General features: G+C 38.9%; 1 long non-coding RNA gene across 4 annotated transcripts; it reads right to left on the bottom strand.

Annotated features, from left to right (window-relative positions):
- Positions 1-910: 910 nt before the first annotated feature.
- LOC307134383 lies at positions 911-12,954 on the bottom strand. Of its 4 annotated transcripts, XR_013817550.1 has the most exons (10): positions 12,877-12,943; positions 6,818-6,955; positions 6,168-6,375; positions 5,501-5,708; positions 5,317-5,393; positions 3,936-4,143; positions 3,258-3,465; positions 3,074-3,150; positions 1,696-1,902; positions 1,064-1,438 (listed from the first exon to the last, which is right to left on the bottom strand). It is a non-coding gene; the product is annotated as an uncharacterized lncRNA (long non-coding RNA). The 4 variants fall into 4 exon arrangements; XR_013817547.1 differs by lacking the exon at positions 5,317-5,393 and having other exon boundaries at positions 911-1,438; positions 12,877-12,954; XR_013817549.1 differs by lacking the exon at positions 3,074-3,150 and having other exon boundaries at positions 911-1,438; positions 12,877-12,946.
- Positions 12,955-17,752: the final 4,798 nt, after the last annotated feature.

Genomic DNA, 17,752 nt, shown 5'->3' with positions numbered 1-17,752 from the left:
CCTGAGAGCGACCCATTCTTTCCCAAATGTTTGTAGAAGCAGTCTGCATGCCTAGGTTGCTTGGTTTATACACCTGTGGCCACGGAAGTGATTGCAAAACCTAAATTCAATAATAACTCCAATACTTTTGGCAATACAGTTAATGTCAAATCTATATATATAGGATGGAATTAAATAAGTTTGGCTGTCTTGTTCATCATATTTAGTAATGTTTAGTCATATTAGGCTAGCTGGAGCCGTTTACCTCCCTTTGTGCCAAGCTAGGCTGGCGGTGGGTGCATCAGACAGTTATGGCACGCATGGAGATGAGAATGGTATGTATGGACTTATCTAACTCTGGGGGATACGGTGAATAAGCTTAAGTCCCAAAAAGTTAGCATGTTCCTTTTAACTGACAGTGTTGCAGCACTCCCTGCTCTCCCCATATATACACTTAAAAAAATTATAAATGCAACACTTGTTTTTGCCCATATTTTTCATGAGTTGAACTCAAAGATCTAAGACTTTTTCTATGTACACAAATGGCCTGTTTCTCTCAACTATTGTTCACAAATCTGTTAGTGAGCACTTCTCCAATTGCAGAGATAATCCATCCCTAGCCCTAAAATGTGCAGTTTTATCTTGATATGCCACACCTGCGAGGTGGATGATCATCTTGGCAAAGGAGAAGTGCTCACTAACACCGATTTAGACAGATTTGTGGACATTATTTGAGAGAAATAGGCCTTTTGTGTACATAGAAAAAGTCTTAGATCTTTGATTTCAGCTCATGAAAATAGGGACAAAAAAAAACAAAAACAATTTGCATTAGGTAAACGTGCTTAAATTTAAGTGTTAAAATGCAATCCAAGGTTTAATCTAAACTTCTTACATGATCAAATAAGAAACCTTTTTTCTTTGGTTTTATTTTGCCTGGAAAATGCAATATTAAATGACTAAAAAATATATTAATATAAACACGTCATACAACATGGTACTGAAATGGAAAAACAGCCATTTTAAAACCATTACTCAATTGTGATATCTAAAACGCTTTTGTTAAATGACACATTGACAAAGTTTTCCAATTTTGTTTTCGTGGAAGCAACGGTTTTATTTGTTTAAGTTAACGCTATGTTAGCATCAGGGCTATTTACAGGGCAAACAAGGTCAATATCAAAATCCATAAAATTTATATAATTATATAAAACATTTCAACTTGACATAAGAGAAAATACTATTGGGCTATATATTCCACAAACATGTTTATGAATAAATGCGTTTTTTCTAGCAGTAAAAATTACAATCCAACAAAATATGTTTTATGTCAAAGGAACTTGACACTAGAGACATAAAGGAGGAACTTTGTCTATCAAACACCAAGCAACAGATTTGAAAAACAGGTGGGCACCACAGCGTTTTTTTCAGTTCATCTTTCTTGATGGCATCTGATGATTCCCTAAAACAATACAGAACATGTGTTATACATCATCTGATTCCGTATAATCTCAATAACAAACACAGGCTGATGTATGTTTCTCAGCTGGTGATTGGCTGGGCAATGGAAAGCAGCAGCCAATGAATAAGCAGAGAGTTACTCTGCGAGTACTATAGCACACCAGGACAACAAACAATATCAGGATGTGACTCTAGTCTCGCTCTTTAGACATAATTTTTCTAAAAGTTTAATTTATATCTGTAAAAATGTCAACATACCCACTCCTCCTGTAAGGAATTGGATGATCTGGAATGCATGCTTGATGTGTACGGTCAATCAACGGCCATCGTTATTAGGGTTGCGCATCATCCAAGTCTGTCATGTGCCCCACAATAGGGGCACCAGACAAACTGGCTTTCACGGCGTTGGAGTAGTGACAGCCAGAATGGGGAAAGTACTTGGCATACTTTAAAAGTGAGGTAATCCTAAATGAAGAATAAATAACTTATCCAAGAGAAGAAAAAAAAGTCGGTACCAAAGAGAACAAAGGCTCAGGAAAATATGGAGTAACTCAAGTGCCCTAACCAGGTGAAATGTGAGTGAAAATAATTTCAAAGCCAGTATTTTTCCCAGTGTAATTAAGGTTGTAACAAGGGTGTCGCTAAAAACTTGCGTCACACATTGAATAGAAGTTCAATTCTATTTCAAATCTTAAAGGGTTAGTTCACCCAAAAATGAAAATTCTGTCATTAATTACTCACCCTCATGTCGCTCGACACCCGTAAGACCTCCGTTCATATTCGGAACACAAATGAAGATATTTTAGTTGAAAGCTGATGGCTGAGAAAGGCTTCAGATAGGCCTCCATTGGCATTCAGTACATTTACACTCCCAAGACGCATAAAAAGGCACTTAAAACGTCGTTACAAAGTCCATCTCACCACAGTGACTCTACAATCATTTTACGATGCGACAACAATAGTTTTTGTGCGCAAAAAAAAAATCAAAATAACACCTTTATCCAACTTGTTATTGTCTTCCGTGTGTGCCTCCACGACGCATGCGCGAGAATATGACGCAGATCCGGCGTTCGGAAACATGACCCAGAAGCGATTTGTTTACAAGCAGAGGAAGACGCGCGTATCTCAGCTGTTGGATTCTACATTGATCGTGCTTTAGGTCTCGGCGTAGTTCTCAAAATGGGACTAAAGTGCGCATTTCATGGATTCCCGAACGCTGGTGCTACGTCATATTCTCGCGCATGTGTCGTGGAGGCATACACGGAAGACAATAACAAGTTGGATAAAGGTGTTATTTTGATTTTTTTTTGCGCACAAAAACTATTGTCGTCGCATCGTAAAATTATTGTAGAGCCACTGTGGTGAGATGGACTTTGTAACGACATTTTAAGTGCCTTTTATGGGTCTTGGGAGTATAAATGTACTGAATGCCAATGGAGGCCTATCTGAAGCCTTTCTCAGCCATCAGCTTTCAACTAAAATATCTTCATTTGTGTTCCGAATATGAACAGAGGTCTTACGGGTGTCGAACGACATGAGGGTGAGTAATTAATGATAGAATTTTCATTTTTGGGTGAACTAACCCTTTAAGTCTGAGAAACTTTGTACAAAAACACAAAAATGCCACAATACTAACCATGTTTCTGAGCTGGTGATTGGCTGGGCAATGGAAAGCAGCAGCCAATGAATTAGCAGAGAGTTACTCTGCGAGTACTATAGCACACCAGGACAACAAACAATATCATGATGTGACTCTAGTCTCGCTCTTTAGACATCATTTTTCTAAAAGTTTAAATTTATACCAAAAAATGTCAACATACCCACTCCTCCTGTAAGGAATTGGATGATCTGGAATGCATGCTTGATGTGTACGGTAAGTCAACCGCCTTCGTTATTAGGGTTGCGCATCCTCCAAGTCTGTCATGTGCCCCACAATAGGGGCACCAGACAAACGCGGATCCATGTGCGTTGGAGTAGTGACAGCCAGACTGGGGAAAGTACTTGGCATACTTTAAAAGTGAGGTAATCCTAAATGAAGAATAAATAACTTATCCAAGAGAAGAAAAAAAAGGCGGTACCAAAGAGAACAAAGGCTCAGGAAAATATGGAGTAACTCAAGTGCCCTAACCAGGTGAAATTTGTGAAATTTGAGTGAAAATAATTTCAAAGCCAGTATTTTTCCCAGTGTAATTAAGGTTGTAACAAGGGTGTCGCTAAAAACTTGCGTCACACATTGAATAGAAGTTCAATTCTATTTCAAATCTTAAGTCTGAGAAACTTTGTACAAAAACACAAAAATGCCACAATATTAACCATGTTTCTGAGCTGGTGATTGGTTGGGCAATGGAAAGCAGCAGCCAATGAATAAGCAGAGAGTTACTCTGCGAGTACTATAGCACACCAGGACAACAAACAATATCAGGATGTGACTCTAGTCTCGCTCTTTAGACATCATTTTTCTAAAAGTTTAATTTATATCTGTAAAAATGTCAACATACCCACTCCTCCTGTAAGGAATTGGATGATCTGGAATGCATGCTTGATGTGTACGGTAAGTCAACCGCCTTCGTTATTAGGGTTGCGCATCCTCCAAGTCTGTCATGTGCCCCACAATAGGGGCACCAGACAAACGCGGATCCATGTGCGTTGGAGTAGTGACAGCCAGACTGGGGAAAGTACTTGGCATACTTTAAAAGTGAGGTAATCCTAAATGAAGAATAAATAACTTATCCAAGAGAAGAAAAAAAAGTCGGTACAAAAGAGAACAAAGGCTCAGGAAAATATGGAGTAACTCAAGTGCCCTAACCAGGTGAAATTTGAGTGAAAATAATTTCAAAGCCAGTATTTTTCCCAGTGTAATTAAGGTTGTGACAAGGGTGTCGCTAAAAACTTGCGTCACACATTGAATAGAAGTTCAATTCTATTTCAAATCTTAAAGGGTTAGTTCACCCAAAAATGAAAATTCTGTCATTAATTACTCACCCTCATGTCGTTCGACACCCGTAAGACCTCCGTTCATATTCGGAACACAAATGAAGATATTTTTGTTGAAAGCTGATGGCTGAGAAAGGCTTCAGATAGGCCTCCATTGGCATTCAGTACATTTACACTCCCAAGACGCATAAAAGGCACTTAAAACGTCGTTACAAAGTCCATCTCACCACAGTGACTCTACAATCATTTTACGATGCGACAACAATAGTTTTTGTGCGCAAAAAAAAAATCTAAATAACACCTTTATCCAACTTGTTATTGTCTTCCGTGTATGCCTCCACGACGCATGCGCGAGAATATGACACAGATCCGGCGTTCGGACACATGACCCAGAAGCGATTTGTTTACAAGCAGAGGAAGACGCGCGTATCTCAGCTGTTGGATTCTACATTGATCGTGCTTTAGGTCTCGGCGTAGTTCTCAAAATGGGGCTTAAGTGTGCATTTCATGGATTCCCGAACGCTGGCGCTACGTCATAATCTCGCGCATGCGTCGTGGAGGCATACACGGAAGACAATAACAAGTTGGATAAAGGTGTTATTTTGATTTTCTTTTGCACACAAAAACTATTGTCGTCGCATCGTAAAATTATTGTAGAGCCACTGTGGTGAGATGGACTTTGTAACGACATTTTAAGTGCCTTTTATGGGTCTTGGGAGTATAAATGTACTGAATGCCAATGGAGGCCTATCTGAAGCCTTTCTCAGCCATCAGCTTTCAACTAAAATATCTTCATTTGTGTTCCGAATATGAACAGAGGTCTTACGGGTGTCGAACGACATGAGGGTGGTGAGTAATTAATGATAGAATTTTCATTTTTGGGTGAACTAACCCTTTAAGTCTGAGAAACTTTGTACAAAAACACAAAAATGCCACAATACTAACCATGTTTCTGAGCTGGTGATTGGCTGGGCAATGGAAAGCAGCAGCCAATGAATAAGCAGAGAGTTACTCTGCGAGTACTATAGCACACCAGGACAACAAACAATATCATGATGTGACTCTAGTCTCGCTCTTTAGACATCATTTTTCTAAAAGTTTAAATTTATACCAAAAAATGTCAACATACCCACTCCTCCTGTAAGGAATTGGATGATCTGGAATGCATGCTTGATGTGTACGGTAAGTCAACCGCCTTCGTTATTAGGGTTGCGCATCCTCCAAGTCTGTCATGTGCCCCACAATAGGGGCACCAGACAAACGTGGATCCATGTGCGTTGGAGTAGTGACAGCCAGACTGGGGAAAGTACTTGGCATACTTTAAAAGTGAGGTAATCCTAAATGAAGAATAAATAACTTATCCAAGAGAAGAAAAAAAAGTCGGTACCAAAGAGAACAAAGGCTCAGGAAAATATGGAGTAACTCAAGTGCCCTAACCAGGTGAAATTTGAGTGAAAATAATTTCAAAGCCAGTATTTTTCCCAGTGTAATTAAGGTTGTAACAAGGGTGTCGCTAAAAACTTGCGTCACACATTGAATAGAAGTTCAATTCTATTTCAAATCTTAAGTCTGAGAAACTTTGTACAAAAACACAAAAATGCCACAATATTAACCATGTTTCTGAGCTGGTGATTGGCTGGGCAATGGAAAGCAGCAGCCAATGAATAAGCAGAGTTACTCTGCGAGTACTATAGCACACCAGGACAACAAACAATATCATGATGTGACTCTAGTCTCGCTCTTTAGACATCATTTTTCTAAAAGTTTAATTTATATCTGTAAAAATGTCAACATACCCACTCCTCTTGTAAGGAATTGGATGATCTGGAATGCATGCTTGATGTGTACGGTCAATCAACGGCCATCGTTATTAGGGTTGCGCATCCTCCAAGTCTGTCATGTGCCCCACAATAGGGGCACCAGACAAACGCGGATCCATGTGCGTTGGAGTAGTGACAGCCAGAATGGGGAAAGTACTTGGCATACTTTAAAAGTGAGGTAATCCTAAATGAAGAATAAATAACTTATCCAAGAGAAGAAAAAAAAAAGTCGGTACAAAAGAGAACAAAGGCTCAGGAAAATATGGAGTAACTCAAGTGCCCTAACCAGGTGAAATTTGAGTGAAAATAATTTCAAAGCCAGTATTTTTCCCAGTGTAATTAAGGTTGTAACAAGGGTGTCGCTAAAAACTTGTGTCACACATTGAACAGAAGTTCAATTCTATTTCAAATCTTAAGTCTGAGAAACTTTGTACAAAACAGAAAAATGCCACAATATTAACCATGTTTCTGAGCTGGTGATTGGCTGGGCAATGGAAAGCAGCAGCCAATGAATAAGCAGAGAGTTACTCTGCGAGTACTATAGCACACCAGGACAACAAACAATATCAGGATGTGACTCTAGTCTCGCTTCTTATAAGAGAAAAAGAACCAAAAAGAGATATTACTGGTACTGAAGACAAATGTTGAGTGGAGATCTGGGAAAGGTCTCCTGAACTGAAGAGAGATCATTGAACATTGTCGGTGCAAAAAGCTAGATCTCGGAGTTCTCTGCCACAACCGGAGCAGTCTTGTTCTAGTTCATGCTGTGAAAAAAAAAATATATATATATATATATTTGATTGTTTGATAGGCTAAAGTGTTAAGAGAACGGAACACGCAAACATTGTGTTCATGGTTTTTTTTATTTTTCTGACAGTCAAAATTAAAGAGTCCATCTCATCTGGCATGTTATCAGAATTAATGTTTTTGTCGGTCTCTAGATTATGAAATATAGGCTCTCTGCTGACAGTGCGCTGACAATTACTCTGGCGTAGTTGATTAATTTCTATAGAGCTGTAATTTTGGAGCTGATGTTAGCTAAATAAATGTTATATAGTAGACATTAATATAATTTAAGTAATTTTAAAGTCCCTGTAAAGGCAATTCTGAGATTTGTTTTTAAACACATTATAAATGTTAGAAATGTATTGCTGAAACACGTTACAAAGACTGAACTATGTAGTACTGAATTCAGAAGTTAGACCGTTAAACAGTTTTTCACCGTTGCTGTGTTCAGGATTTTCTGGGCGGGGCTAAAACGGTGGGTCGATGACGCACTGGAGCCACCGAGCCTGGCTCCTCCCCTAACACGATCATAACTAGAGCACGATCGCAAGTTACTGTCAGTACTGTTAGTTACTATAGTCTACAACTTACAAAACAGCTTACAAAACAAAAACGATGATCAAGAAGAGGTGGATTCATTTTGTGAATAGCCATCTTGATGGAGAGCTGAGGATCACCACCGACACCTGCCTCTGCAGTGACTATACACTGGATTGTTTTACAAACTTTCACCGGAGACAGCTGGGATTCACTGATAATCCGCTGCAGAATGGGGCCGAACCGACTACCCCGCCCCGGCCTTCATCCTCCCGTCCCGCCGACATCTGGTGCGTCGTTATCAGTACGTGAGTGTTGTCGTGTGCTACGGCAGCTTTCCCGCGAGTAGGCGTGGTTTCGTCACCGACAGCGGACACACCCCCAGCGTTTGAGAGCAGAGAATGCTGCTCATTTTTTTCAAGTTTTTGATAAGCTAATTTATGTACTTGGCGGATTTTTATGATTCAAATTTGGCTGGGTGGTTAACACATTTATCGGTGGTGTGAGAAACTCAGAACACATGTTTAGTTTTGACTTTACAGGGACTTTAAAGGAGTAGACCTTGTTCAAATGATGAGCATAGATAGAGAGAATATTAAATTCCACGCTTTTATTTCCAACATGCACTCATTCACGGAAGTTTTATTTAATTCACAGATAACGTGACTGAGTGTGCCTATTTTTTGCGTTTAAACTACATAAACTTTAATGTCATTTGTGCATTAATGGATGTTATGTTAAATAATAGGGATGTAACAGTACACAAAACTGACGGTTGGGTAAGTACATCAGTTTTGAAGTCACGGTTCGGTACGATTTCAGTACAGCTTTATTTTTATTCAACAGTTGCTGAAAAAATTGTGTCGGTCCTTAAATTAATTCAATTATAACTAACAGTTTCTTAAAGATAATGCATAGGGAGCCCTTACACATTACTATAATAAGGTACACACACGTGTGTGTGTGTGTGTGTGTGTGTGTGTGTGTGTGTGTGTGTGTGTGTGTGTGTGTGTGTGTGTGTGTGTTTTCCAATTCGTTGTTGAAATATCATACACAGCAGCTGTCATTTTCATGACAGATTTATTTAAACATAGGCCTACAATAAATAAACAAAACATCACGAACAGGCTAAGTAGTAATGAATATAACGGCTAATATAGTGCATATATTTAGCGAAAGAGTTCATTTCTCTAGTGAACTAACAGCTGTGGACACTGAATGACTTCTGAGGTAAATGTGATGCTACGCTGACATGTTTACAAGCTGTTTTATTGTCTTTCCGCGGTTGAAACACAGATTGAGCGATTACACAGCGATACATTTCAGTTAGTTGTAATGTATCCTCAACATACCTTCAGATGTATTAATTTATGTTTTTTCTTTAGGTAGAGATGATCGCACGCCGCGTAGCCGCTTGAAGTCTATATATAAGTCTATACAGCGCCTATACAGTCACGTCACATTAAAGACCGTCAAAATACGTGCGAATACGTGTACCGTTACACCCCTATTGAATAAAGTTTATTAATTAAGGGATACAAGTTACTTTACCTTTGAACACAATTGTTGTAGAGCTTAGATAGGGCTTAAAAAAATAAAACACAAGACGACCCTACCCGAGCACGTTGTGACCGGGCCCAGCCCGACACATTAACTGTAATTATGAGCCGATTTAAACCCGACCATTTATTAATACGTGGGCGTTCTGACGAGAACGACCCTGTAATAAGCGAAGCAGACCAGTGTGGTGCTCAGCTCAATAATCTGCTCTATGCCAGCGCTCCACTCTTGAACCGCTCACGGGTAAAATGACGTTCACTCAAATCTAGGGTTGTGCCGATGGACGATATCATCGTCCATCGTGATGGCTGACCGACATCACGATGGAGCGCCACCATCGTGATGCCACGCCCCCGTTGCGAGTGCGACACACACTAATCCGCTTCTATAGTATTAGTTAAAACTAAAAACGTAGCAGGGATTGCTCTGTAAATTAAATTAAGAATGTAACTAATGCATATATGCTATTTTAAATACTGTAGTCTATGCCAGATATATATAGCCTACATTTTGAAATCATTTGAGGCTGAAACATCCATAAGCATGCGTGTTTATTTTAGCACTTCCGTCAGTGAAACACAGCCTATAAAACATTTAAACGATTTTCAGTAAATAATGGTTACCTCAAGAATATAAGAAAATTAAATATTAGTTAGAAAAATATTTGATTCATACTATTTCCCCGCAAAGATGCGTCATAGGCTATACTGCTCTGCGCTTTGAGAGGAATGTGGGACACAAGCTGGAGTCATTATTTGGGTTAGTAAAAATAACGAAATGATAGTTTTAAGTAGAAAATAGTATTTATGTAAAGAGATATAGTATAGTATATTAGTAGATATTATAGATATAGTATATCATCACTGCGTGTGCTGTGAGTTTTTCACACGCATTTTTAGACTAATCCGGACTTATGCAACTTTGTAAACATTTGTTTCTTAGTTGTAGTATTAGTTCTTGCAAAAAAAAAAAAAGGTATGTATGTATAATTAATATATATTAAGACCTACAGTTTATGAGCCCATAGATATGGATATCTATGAATGAGCCTAGATTCGGTACACTCGCGCGAGCGCTGACAGGTGGCAAACGCATGCAGAATCCGCGGCCAGTCTGACACATAGACCGTAAAAAAATGGTCTGACATCGTTCCGTGTGTCAGTAGCGAATGAATTCGGGGTTTACATCGCTTTTTAAACTCTTTTTTTTAGTGCTATCGGGGATATACTTTTATTTGGTCATTATACGAGATGGCAGGTAAGAAAGATTCGCCTTTGCTTTCACGATCACGGAGCTTGAAGAACTGGTAAACTGTCAGCTGAAGAATAAAATCCGTTTGATGTGTCTGTGATACAATCCGAGAGAGACCCGCGCCAATAACATCAAAGCTGATTGGCTGCAATATAAGATGCATGTTGGTCTCACTAGCGAAAAAACGAACAACACACACGCCGCGGGAGCATTTCAATGAGCAAGAGGTAGCGTTAAGGCCTGTACACACCGGGACGAATATCGCACGCGCTTATCGGCAGCGTTTTTCGTGACGTTTTTCGGCGCGTCTTGAGTGTTCACACCCAAGCGATTTCCACTGGCGATGCGCCGAGTGAACGAGCACATTCAGTAGATGCGCTCCCGGTGCACAAGGTGGTGCTGCGGCACTTTACGCTTCTGACACTCGCTTGTCACACAGAAGAAAAGGAGAGACAGTATTTACGTGCTTGCCAAAACCACAGATATATTATGTCTATGGCAAAATCATTCACACACTTGTTGCTAACTGGCAAGCAGCATTATCAGCCCATCTTCTTCTTTGTCTACTTACTACTTCTTCGTCGTATCAATGTGTGCTCGGCAAAACCGTTTTGTGCTTGAGCGCCACCAAGTCGTGTTTTACTGTCACTTCAGCAGCTCCAGGCACGTGAACAAGAGCGCCGATCTCATTGGTCGGACAGTTTTTTATGCGCTGCGTCAAAATAAAAAAACGAACCCGAGGCGTTTTTTTAAAAATGACGCTTTTACGCCTGGCGTTTTGCGCGTCGGTGTGAACACTCACATTGGCGCCCATTGTTTAGTCCCGAGGCGTTAAACGTCGGCGATAAACGCGTGCGAAAATCGTCCCGGTGTGAACAGGCCTTTACATGGACGTAGGAAAATTAAGACCCGTTTAAAATTATTTAAGACCTAGAACTCAACACTTCAGCGAATTTAAGACTTTTTAAGGCCTTAAAATTTTGATTTTGAATTTAAAGACATTTTAAGATCCCGCGGGTACCCTGGATACTCTATCTCTAGGAGACATTTATGCCAAGTTCACACTGCACAATTTTCAAAGTAGTCAGATCACTGCTCTTTTCACACTGCACAAATATCTGGGGTAGCATTCAGTTGCTGCTGTGTGCAAACTGCAGGATGGATCGGCGACTTTACAATAGGAAGAATTGTCGACAACTTTGTCTCATCTGCAAACGACGCTTCACAAACACACAAGATGTGACAGAAATAACGCTTTGCTGGCCATAAATGCAGTGAATCCATTATAAATCTCAGGCACTAAAACTCCATTATAACTAAATCTACTGGGAAGTTGTGTAATGTTGCTGTTTGAACAAGTTTGAGAGAGAAGCTCTCAGCCCCCTCCCTCCGAATATTTGGTTTTGATTACTACCAAAGCTTTAAAGCTCAAAAAAAGTAGAGTAGAGGACTAGTAGAGGACTTTTATGATGGACATGAACTTTTATGGACTTCCTTTTCACTGCCATTATAATGCTTGGATTAGCCAGGACATTTATTAATATAACTGTTTTCATCTGAAAGAAGAAAGACATATACCTAGGATGACTTGAGGGTGAAGAAAATCATGGGCTAATTTTCAATTTTGGGTGAACTAACCCTTTAAAAAGGTCCACTATATAAAATTTATTTAGCTAATAAACATCTAAATAATTATAGCTCTGTGGAAATTATTCTGCGATACATTGTGTAAACAATACTATACTTTTTAGTACCTCCATAAGAACAACAACTAATGACATATGTAGGGCTGCAACTAACGATTTAATAATGGATTAATCTGACAATATTTAATTTAAAAAAGCAAAAGTTAAAATTAAGTCATTAACCAATTTTATTTCATATTCTGCCCAATGTTGTTCAACAATGTTCAATCAGAAGGCAATGAAAATAAAGTCTTTGTCTTGACATTTTTCACACAAAAAAAAAGGAGGGAGGGAGAGGGCGAGAGAGATAAAATCTACTGTGAAGCCAAATGACTGGAGGACGATCTCGCTGCACGTGGACAGTGTGTGGGCATCCCGCCATCCCTATCATTTTGTCTAATTTGCTAACGCGAATCTCTCTTGCAACAGGGCCCAGAGGAAGACACCCGAGTTTACGTTTAAATTAATGTCAGATATACAGCGTAATGTGTAACGAATATTACGCATGACCTACTATTGATAAATTATGACCGCATTTACGTTGATTTTATATTGTAATCTGTTATTAATGATAATTGGTGGCATATATGTGATATTTATGGACAGCACACTGCTCTGAAACCTCGACGCACAACGGCGTCGCATTTTGATTTTGAAACGCGCAGAGCTCACATTTATTTACTTAAATCATAACCTTTGGAAGGCACGTGTTCCAAAATGTAAGACCACGTGAAACGATAAATAAGACTTTGAACATATCACGTTCGATTATGTGTGCGCAATATTGTTAGAGAAGTGTATTAAGCATGGAAATGGTAATTTAGACCAACATTTTCCGCCAAAACCAAGCGTTATTTCTCACTTACATCTCTCGGCTTCCGAACACATCACCGCTGCGAGACGACAAAGAACGTCTTCTTCTTCTTCTTCTTCAATGATTTTTCTTCTTCTTCTTCTTTGTTTTTAACGGCGGTTGGCAACCAGCCTTTGGTGCATTACCGCCCCTTCTGCTCCGGAGTGTGAATCAGACAATAGGTTTACAATCTAGTTTTCACATAAAAAAAAAAAACAAATTAAAAAAATCTTACAACACACATTAATTCACTATCCAACACATTTTCCCGTCTCCCTGTTTTATCCTCATAACCTATGAAACAAACCAGTTTCCCTTAAGAAAGTTAACAATATCCTAACCTGTGCTCTGTCACCCATGTTCAACACTCCTTTTAATGTTAATTCCTGCACCCCTAATTCCCTCAAATTATTCCTCATTATCACTCTCTGTACCTCATACCTCCTACATCTTATAATTATGTGTTCCACTGACTCCTCTTCCTGACACCACTCACACAAGCCTGTCTCGTGTTTTCCTATCATTTTCAGTGATTTGTTTAGAGCACCATGCCCCAGACTTAACCTTGTCAATACTATTTCCTCTCTCCTGTACCCCCCACCTAACCTAGTTATTTTTACACTCTTTTGAATTGGATATAAATGCCTTCCTTTCTCCTCTCTGTCCCACCTTTCTTGCCAAATTTGGTTAGTTTTTACCCAGATGATACTTTTGACCTCTGCTTTACTTATTTTAATTTGCATTTCTATATTTCCCTTCTTTAAAGCCCTCTTTGCCAATTCATCCACCTGCTCATTCCCTTTTACCCCTACATGTGCTGGAACCCACATAAATTGTACCTGTCCTCCTTGATTTGTAATCCTTGTTACTGACTGAAGGACTTCATATAATACATCTTGACGGCTTTTTGAGTGAAAAGACCTTAAACTCTCAAGGACTGAGGATGAATCGGAGCATATCAGAACCCTTTCTTGTCTTGTTTTTTCCACCCACCTTAATGCAACTAATACTGCCACCATTTCCACTGTATATACTTCTAAAAAATCTGATGTTCTTCTATTAATTCCTATTCCTTTAGCAGGTATTGCCACCGCATACCCTGACACTCCTGTCTCAGGTTTCTTAGAACCATCCGTATACACATGTACAAATTCTTTATAATCTTTATTTTTACGGTACTTAAATGCATTTACCAAATCTATTTGATCTTTATCTTTCCTTTTTATTCTAACAAATACCAGTCAATATCAGGCCAAACTAGTAACCATGGAGCCACCATCGGATATACTACAGTAGGGCTCATCTTCATATAAAATACTCCAAATTCTCTTGCTACCTCATTGCCTATTCTACTAAAATTATCTCCGTTATATCTTGCATTCTCCCATGTCTCCTGCAACACTACTTTTGTGGGGTGGCAATCATTATGACCCTGCAAATTAGCCCAATAATTTGTCATCAGCTGCCTCCTTCTTAATGCTAACGGCATTTCTCCCATTTCTCCCTGCAGTGCAGGTATTGGTGAAGTTTTAAAAGCGCCACTACACACTCTTAATGCCTGAGCCTGAATCACATCTAGTTTCTTTAAAAGATATTTGGCTGCTGACCCATAAGCTACACTGCCATAATCCAATACTGATCTAATCAATGCCACATATATTGTTTTTTATGCAGAGCAACTAGCTCCCCATTCCCTACTTGTCAAACATCTCATCACATTAATTACTTTTTTGCATTTTCTTTCTATTTTCTTTATATGATCTGCCCATGTTAACCGTGAATCGAAAATAATTCCCAAAAAATTTAATGTTCCAACCCTTTCTAATTCTTTCCCATAGATACTTAACTTCATCCCTTCCTTGATTTGTTTCTTTGTGAAAAAGACTGTTTGAGTTTTTTCTATTGAGAACTTAAACCCCCAATCATATCCCCACTCCACCACTTCATCAATTGCTCCTTGTACTTTCCTGATTGCATGCTCTATATTCCTTCCCCTTTTCCACAAAGCCCCATCATCCGCAAACAGAGACCTCCCTATATCCATTGGCACCTTTGTAAAGACATCATCAATCATGATGATAAAAAGTAGCGGACTTATCACACTGCCTTGAGGTATTCCATTGCCCACATCGAACTGATTTGATACGACTGACCCTATTCGTACTTCAATTTTTCTTCCAAACAAAAAATTCTTTATCCAATTAAAAACTCTTCCACCTACACCCATCAAGTGCAACTTTATCAACAATCCTTCCTTCCACATCATGTCATAAGCTTTTTCTATATCAAAAAACACTGTTATGACTGATTCCTTATTTGCCTGAGCCTTCCTTATTTCATTTTCTAGTCTTATAACCGAATCTATGGTACTCCTCCCTTTCCTAAAACCACTTTGATAGTTTGCTAGCTTTCTACTTTTTTCTAGTACATATGATAACCTTTATATTATCATACTTTCCATAATTTTGCATACATTTGATGTTAATGCTATTGTCCTATAACTTGTGGGTTTAGAAGGATCCTTGCCAGGTTTTCTTATTAGAATGACTACTGCTTCTTTCCATGCATTCGGTAATCTTCCCTCCTCCCACACTCTGTTATAAAGGTGCAGCAACTTTAAGAGCGCTCCTTTCCCTAGATGTTTTATCATCATGTAGCATATCTGATCTTTTCCAGGAGATGTTGGTTTAACTTTATTTATTGCTCTCATCAACTCTGCCATATTAAAAGGTTCATCAATTTTATCATCAGTTTTTTCCTTCCAGTCGAACACACCTGGATACTGATTCTTAGTTCTTTCCTTTCTCATTTTACTTACTTCTGACAAGTTATCTGAACTGTGAATTTTTACAAATGCTTTTGCCATTATTTCAACCTTATCCTTAGCCTATTGGAGATTGCTGTACCTTCCTCAGTTATTATAACTGGAATTTCCCATTCCCTCCTTACTCCACCCATCCTTTTTATCATTCCCCAAACCTCACTTACAGGTGTTGATCTTCCTATTTCATTGCAAAATTTCCTCCAACTTGCCCTTTTAGCTTGACGCACTGTTCTTCTCACATTAGCCTGTGCCTTCTTATACTGAATCAAATGCTGAATGTTATGGGTGTTTTTAACTAGTTTAAATGCTCTATTCTTGTTTTTAACAGCTTGACGACACTCTTCTGTCCACCATGGTACCAGTTTTTTAATCCTCCTTTGTTTACTCCTGGGAATAGATCCACCTGCTGCCATAATAATGGCTGATGTTATTTGTTTGTTTGTTTCGTCTATACTTCCAGATATGTCTATCCTTGAAAATGATTCCTCACTTAATTGCTGGAATTTTACCCAATCTGCTCTTCTTAAACCCCATTTTGGTATTCCTTCACCTGGTTTTATTTCCACTCGCTCTCCCACTGAGCATGATACTGGGTAGTGATCGCTGCCCACTGTAGTATCATTCCAAACATGCCAGTTACTTATTCCAGCCAAGGGATTAGACACTAGTGTAATATCTAATGCCGATTCATTTCCTGTTGTTATGTTTATTCTTGTTCCTCTTCCGTCATTTAAACACACTAATTCCTTATCATCCATTAAATCTTCTATTACCCTTCCATTTACATCTGTATGTGAACCCCCCCATATTTTACTGTGAGCATTAAAATCTGCACACCATATTACTTTGTGTCTATTATTTCCTTGTATCCTTAATAACTTATCTACTCCCAACCTTTTGCAAGGATTATAGTAGTTTATAACCACTTCCTCCCCTCTTTCCCACAATACTACCATAATGTATTCTAGATCCTCTCCCTTTTCCAGTACCCTATATGGAACATCTTGCTTAATAAATGTAGCACATCCTCCTCCTCCTCCTCCCCGTCCCCCATTTTCTCTATCATTTCTTATACCTATATATCCATGAATCACAAACTCTAAATTTGGCTTTAACCAAGTTTCCTGGATACACACTACATCTGGATTTATTTTCCTGTCTTTAATGAAATGTTTGAATTCCTGGCCATTGGCCAGTAAACTTCTTGCATTCCATTGTAAGATGATAACCATTAATATTAACCAATACATGGTGCTTCCTGGCTTGACTGATTGGTGAGGTTCTCCCTCACTTCTTCCCACGTCAGTCCCACACTAGTCCTAAATGATTTACTGCTGCTTTGACAACCAGCTGTATTTTATAATTTTTTGATTTAACTTCAGCTGTACTGTTTATCACTCCTGCAATAAACGTCACCAAGTCCTTTTTGTCCACATAAATCTTATCACATGTTCTTTGTTGTTGTTCTTCCACCCCCAATTCACCCCCAAAGTTTGTTCTATGGTGATATTATTGTGTACTCTTGCTGCTTCTGCATAAGTGATCCTTCTTTTAACTCTTGTTTTCTGGATTTTCTTTTCCTGTCTCATCACCTCACATCCTCCATATGCCACATTATGGCTTCCTCCACAATTACAACATTTTGGTTGTACTCCTGTTCCACATTTTCCAAAGTCATGCTCGCCCCCACATCTAGCACACCTCTTCTTCTCTTTACAGTTATTGGCTATGTGTCCAAACCTCTGACAGTTAAAACACCTCAATGGTTTTGGTACATATATTCTCACTGGGTAACTCATATAACCAAGGTATACCTTTTTTGGCATATTTTCCCCCTCAAAATCAATCAACACCGTTTCACTATCCTTTTTCACTCCTTCTCTTGTTGTTTTTAATCTTTGTGCTATTTCCCTGTTTCTTGTTTCTTAAGTTCTTCCATTCCTACATTCATTGGTACCCCTGTGATCACTCCTTTGCATCCTCCACCATTTCGTGCTCCCACCCTTCCTGTGTTTATCACTTTCAGTTTTCCAATCTCTTTTACTTTGATTGCTTTCTCAAATTG

The sequence above is a fragment of the Gobio gobio genome (assembly GCF_949357685.1).
Source record: "Gobio gobio genome assembly, chromosome: 11".
Classification (NCBI taxonomy): Eukaryota; Metazoa; Chordata; class Actinopteri; order Cypriniformes; family Gobionidae; genus Gobio; species Gobio gobio.
This window is presented reverse-complemented; position numbering and strand designations above follow the sequence as displayed.